The sequence below is a fragment of the Macaca fascicularis genome, chromosome 11, assembly GCF_037993035.2.
Source record: "Macaca fascicularis isolate 582-1 chromosome 11, T2T-MFA8v1.1".
Taxonomy (NCBI): Eukaryota; Metazoa; Chordata; class Mammalia; order Primates; family Cercopithecidae; genus Macaca; species Macaca fascicularis.
In genome coordinates this window covers 62,314,835-62,320,834 of record NC_088385.1, presented here as the reverse complement: position 1 = coordinate 62,320,834, position 6,000 = coordinate 62,314,835, and positions in this window count along the sequence as shown.

Below are 6,000 nucleotides of genomic sequence, written 5' to 3'. Positions count from 1 at the left end.
GTAGATGTCTGTTAAGTCTGCTTGGTGCAGAGTTGAGTTCAATTCCTGGATATCCTTGTTAACTTTCTGTCTCATTGATCTGTCTAATGTTGACAGTGGGGTGTTGAAGTCTCCCATTATTATTGTATGGGAGTCTAAGTCTCTTTGTAAGTCTCTAAGGACTTGCTTTATGAATCTGGGTGCTCCCGTATTGGGTACATATATATTTAGGATAGTTAGCTCTTCCTGATGAATTGATCCCTTTACCATTATATAATGGCCTTCTTTGTCTCTTTTGATCTTTGATGGTTTAAAGTCTGTTTTATCAGAGACTAGGATTGCAATCCCTGCTTTTTTTGTTTTCCGTTTGCTTGGTAGATCTTCCTCCATCCCTTTATTTTGAGCCTATGTGTGTCTTTGGATGTGAGATGGGTCTCCTGAATACAGCAGACTGATGGGTCTTGACTCTTTATCCAATTTGCCAGTCTGTGTCTTTTAATTGGACCATTTAGTCCATTTACGTTTAAGGTTAATATTGTTAAGTGTGAACTTGATCCTGTCATTATGATATTAGCTGGTTATTTTGCTTGCTAGTTGATGCAGTTTCTTCCTAGCATTGATGGACTTTACATTTTGACATGTTTTTGCAATGACTGGTACCGGTTGTTCCTTTCCATGTTTAGTGCTTCCTTCAGGATCTCTTTTAGGGCAGGCCTAGTGGTGACAAAATCTATAAGCATTTGCTTGTCTGTAAAGGATTTTATTTCTCCTTCACTTATGAAACTTAGTTTGGCTGGATAGAGATTCTGGGTTGAAAATTCTTTTCTTTAAAAATGTTGAATATTGGTCCCCACTCTCTTCTGGCTTGGAGAGTTTCTGCTGAGAGGTCTGCTGTGAGTCTGATGGGCTTCCCTTTGTGTGTAACCCGACCTTTCTCTCTGGCTGCCCTTAACATTTTTTCCTTCATTTCAACTTTCGTGAATCTGACAATTATGTGTCTTGGAGTTGCTCTTCTCGAGGAGTATCATTGTGTCATCCTCTGTATTTCCTCAATTTGAATGTTGGCCTGCCTTACTAGGTTGGGGAAGTTCTCCTGGATGATATCCTGAAGAGTGTTTTCCAACTTGGTTCCATTTTCCCTGTCACTTTCAGGCACACCAATCAGACGTAGATTTAGTCTTTTCACATAATCCCATACTTCTTGGAGTCTTTGTTCATTTCTTTTTACTCTTTTTTCTCCACGCTTCTCTTCTCACTTCTTTTCATTCATTTGATCTTCAATTGCTGATACTCTTTCTTCCAGTTGATTGAGTTTGTTACTGAAGCTTGTGCATTTGTCACATCATTCTTGTGTTATGGTTTTCATCTCTATCAGTTCTTTTAAGGTCTTCTCTGCCTTTATTATTCTAGTTATCCATTCATCCATTCTTTTTTCAAGGTTTTCAGTTTCTTTGCGCTGGTTACGTAGTTCCTCCTTTAACTCTAAGAAGTTTGATCAACTGAAGCCTTCTTCTCTCAACTCGTCAAAGTCATTCTCCATCCAGCTTTGTTCCATTGCTGGCAATGAGCTGTGTTCCTTTGGAGGGGGAGATGCACTCTGATTTTTTGAATTTCCAGCTTTTCTGCATTGATTTCCCCCCATCTTTGTGGTTTTATCTGCCTTTGGTCTTTGATGATGGTGACATACTGATGGGGTTTTGGTGTGGGTGTCCTTTCTGTCTGTTAGTTTTCCTTCTAACAATCAGGACCCTCAGCTGTAGGTCTGTTGGAATTTGCTTGAGGTCCACTCCAGACCCTGTTTGCCTGGGTATCAGCAATGGAGGCTGCAGAAGATAGAATATTGCTGAACAGCGAGTGTTGCTGTCTGATTCTTGCTCTGGAAGCTTCGTCTCAGGGGTGTACCCTGCCGTGTGAGGTGTGAGGTGTCAGTCTGCACCTAGTGGGGTATGTCTCCCAGTTAGGCCATTCAGGGGTCAGGGACCCACTTGAGCAGACAGTCTGTCCATTCTCAGGTCTCAACCTCCATGCTGGGAGATTCACTGCTCTGTTCAAAGCTATCAGACAGGGGCATTTACCTCTGCCGAGGTTTCTGCTGCTTTTTGTTTAACTATGCCCTTTCCCCAGAGGAGGAGTCTACAGAGGCAGGCAGGCCTCCTTGAGCTGCAGTGGGCTCCACCCAGTTCGAGCTTCCCAGGGGCTTTGTTTCCCTACTTAAGCCTCATCAATGGTGGGTGCCCCTCCCCCAGCCTCGCTGCCACCTTGCAGTTAGATCTCAGACTGCTGTGCTAGCAATGAAGGAGGCTCCGTGGGCGTGGGACCCTCCAGGTCAGGTGTGGGATATAATCTTCTGGTGTGCCATTTGCTAAGACCCTTGGTAAAGTGCAGTATTAGGGTGGGAGTTACCCGATTTTCCAGGTGTTGTGTGTCTCAGTTTCCCTAGCTAGGAAAAGGGATTCCCTTCTCCCTTGCACTTCCCAGGTGAGGCAATGTCTCGCCCTGCTTCAGCTCTCACTGGTCGGGCTGCAGCAGCTGACCAGCACCGATTGTCCAGCACTCCCCAGTGAGATGAACCTGGTACCTCAGTTGAAAATGCAGAAATCACCCATCTTCTGTGTCACTCATGCTGGGAGCTGGAGGCTGGAGCTGTTCCTATTCAGCTATCTTGGACGTGCCCCCAGATTCAACAACTCAGAAACAACATTTTTTATTATTTGATTTTATCTTTTTTTGAGACAGAGTCTTGCTCTGTTGCCCAGCCTGGAGTGCAGAGGCATGATCTCGGCTCACTACAACCTCTGCCTCACTGGTTCAGGTGATTCTCATACCTTAGCCTCCCAGGTAGCTGGAACTACAGGCTTGTGCCACCACACCAGGCTAATTTTTATATTTTTAGTAGGGACAGGGTTTCACCATGTTGGCCAGGCTGGTCTCGAATTCCTGACCTCAAGTGATCTGCCCTCCTCGGCCTCCCAGAGTTCTGGGATTACAGGCATAAGCCACTGCACCTGGCCTGGAAAGGAACGAAAGAATGTCCTTTGCAGCAATTTGGGTGGAGTTGGAAGTCATTATTCTAAGTGAAGTAATATGGGAGTGGAAAACCAAAAACTGTATGTTCTCACTTGTAAGTGGGAGCTAAGCTATGGGTATGCAAAGGCATACAGTGTGGTATAATGAACTTTAGAGAGTCAGAAGGGGAATGATGGGAGGGGGCTAGAGATAAAAACTACACCTTAGGTCCAGTGTATACTACTTGGGTGACAGGTGCACTAAAATCTCAGAATTCACCACTATTTAATTCATTGATGTAACAAAAGGCCACTTGTACTCCAAGTGATTCTCGTGCTTCAGCTTCCCCAGTAGCTGGAATTACAGGCACACATCACCATGCCTGGCTAATTTTTGCATTTTTATTTGGTTGGTGCAAAGGTAGTTGCGCTTTTTGCCATTATCTTTAGTAGCAAAAACCACAATTAGTTTTGCATCAATGTAATAGTAGAGGTGGGGTTTCCCTGTGTTGGCCAGGCTGTTCTTGAACTCCTGACCTCAAGTGATCCACCTACCTCAGCCTCCCAAAGAGCTGGGATTAGAGGTGTGAGCCACTGATCCCAGCTGAAATAAAAAAATTAAAAAATTATATTTTATTGTTTTGAATTTTATTTAAAACTCTTTGCAAGAAATGATGCTGGAAGACTACCTCTTTAGAGTTGTAATCCATACATCCACAAGCTCTGGCGACTTTAAAGACAGGCAATGGAAGAGTGAGCACTCAAATGTAGCAGATTGGCTCTTACTCATTTTCATAATCTGCTCACCCTAGCACTGATATAATATTATTCTGAGAATGTTAGTTAGCTAAAGCTGTTTCTTTTAATTCTTGTCCACATTGGTGACATGAGGAATAAAACTCACCATTTCATAAATTTAGATACTGAATATTCTGGTAGCTCAGCACCAGACTCTGTGAAGTCATTCCTTTTGTTTATCTGTGACTTGGATTACATTCCAAGTATGAATTAACATAAAGCCAGACTAGATGAACAGTTTTAGAAGAATATGACTTTTTTTTTTTTTTTGACGAGCTCATTTAGAAGGTGATACATTCTTTTCCATATTCATTTCCAAATGCTTATATAAAGAATGCTGAGTGACGTCTTGCCTAGTGATCTTAAACACTGACTTACACAAAGTACCTTGCTTCCTTGTCTCAGCATATTAATACATCCCCTTTCCCCCATAGATATCTAGGGCAATGAAGTTGATGCTAGCCCAGTTCTTATAACCTGCTGCCAAGTATTTTGATGGCATTATCTGAAGTGTAGGTAAGATCTTTGCTGACCCAGCTACCTAGCATGCAACTGGATGTGTGAAGAGTAGGAATATGCTGGCCTTGTGTGGATGGATTTCAAGTGCAATGGCCAACATTTTTACAGTCCCAGCTATATTAAACCAACCAATTTAATACCTTCTTTCTAGTTAAGCTCCAGTTCCTTGAAAAAGATATTGTTTATAATTATCATATAGCTATATTAGATATCATTTATTAAACACAATAAATACTGGCTGTTTTTAAATATTTTACATCTATTTTCTCACTGAATGCTCAAAACTATAAGATAGACACTATTATTGTAAACATTTTAGAGTTGACAGAGGTGAGCCTTAGAGAGATAAAGTAACTATCCCCAGGTAACTTTGGCAGAAAGTTGAAAAGCTGGAATTTGAAATAAAGGCTATGTTTTAAGCCACTCTATGACATTTCTCCCACTGTACCATTGGTTTTGGTAGATGGATGTAGGGGAACTTAATGATTCAGATGTGGCTATTCAAGAACACTTGTTGTTCTTGTAGTGCATTAAATTTGGAATATATTGAATATTATCACTAATCTCTAGCTAGCAACCAAAGAAAACAAGATATTAAAGATAGCAACAGCTTTACATAGAATATTTTTTCAAAAATATTATACATTCTCCAATATTTTCTGTGGCTCTGAGAATTTGCTGTCATAATCAGTTCAATCTAGCTTGTTCCTTAAATGCTTGAGAAGTACCTCATTCTACTCAACACATTACCACATATAAAGCGTGTGACAATACCAGATTATGTTCCACTTCTACCCCAAATAGTAACAAAACTCCTGCAATTTGTTAAGATATTATTAAACTGTGTACAGGTGCTCAGATTAAAAAAAAAGTCCCTTCTTCCATTGAAGTTGGACACTACCACTACCTATTCAAATTCAAGTTGTCATGGCCTCGAATCCATGTGTAAAGTTTTTGGTAGGATAGTCTATTTCTAGTTGTTTTTTCAAGACTCATAATTTGGAACATTCTAGATATAAAATTGCATTGACATTTTGTATTCTTTTTCACTTTATAAAAAGGTCATTCATGGTTTATGTTAAAAACAAAAGCAAAAATTTGGAGGAAAGTTAAAGAAGTAGAGCCAGATAACAGAATTTTCTTTTCTAATATCTAATAAAGTGAAACAAAAAGATGAAAATAAAATCACAATAGGAAGGAAAAGATCACCAGAAACTATCAAAGAGAGAGAAAACAGATCTCACACCATTAACTTAAAACATGTCACCTAAGAAAAGAAACAATAGATTTTGTCTAGGAGAATGAAAGTCTTCTAAACTTGCCTCTAGAAACCTGTTTTAACCATAAACTAGAAAATGGACATGTAAGTTGACAAAAATCTTAAGAATTTTCTCCTCATTTGGAGAAAAGTAGACTAAATGTATATTTTTTCTTTTATTTTCCTCTTATGAAAGGATGGAAGTTGCAATGGTTACATTTGAAATATAAATGAAAAATGGGTGGAGAATCAAAATTATTCACTCCTAGATGGAAACATAGTCTCCAGGGCTCCATGCTGAAGAACAACGCTGATACTACATTCTCCTCAAAACAATTCTGAAAATTTTTCTTGACTCATGAAAGCCAACTAACTCAGTAGTTGTAATTACATACTTTTATGATCTGGTTTCCTTTTTCACTCTAAATTCTTATCCTCCTA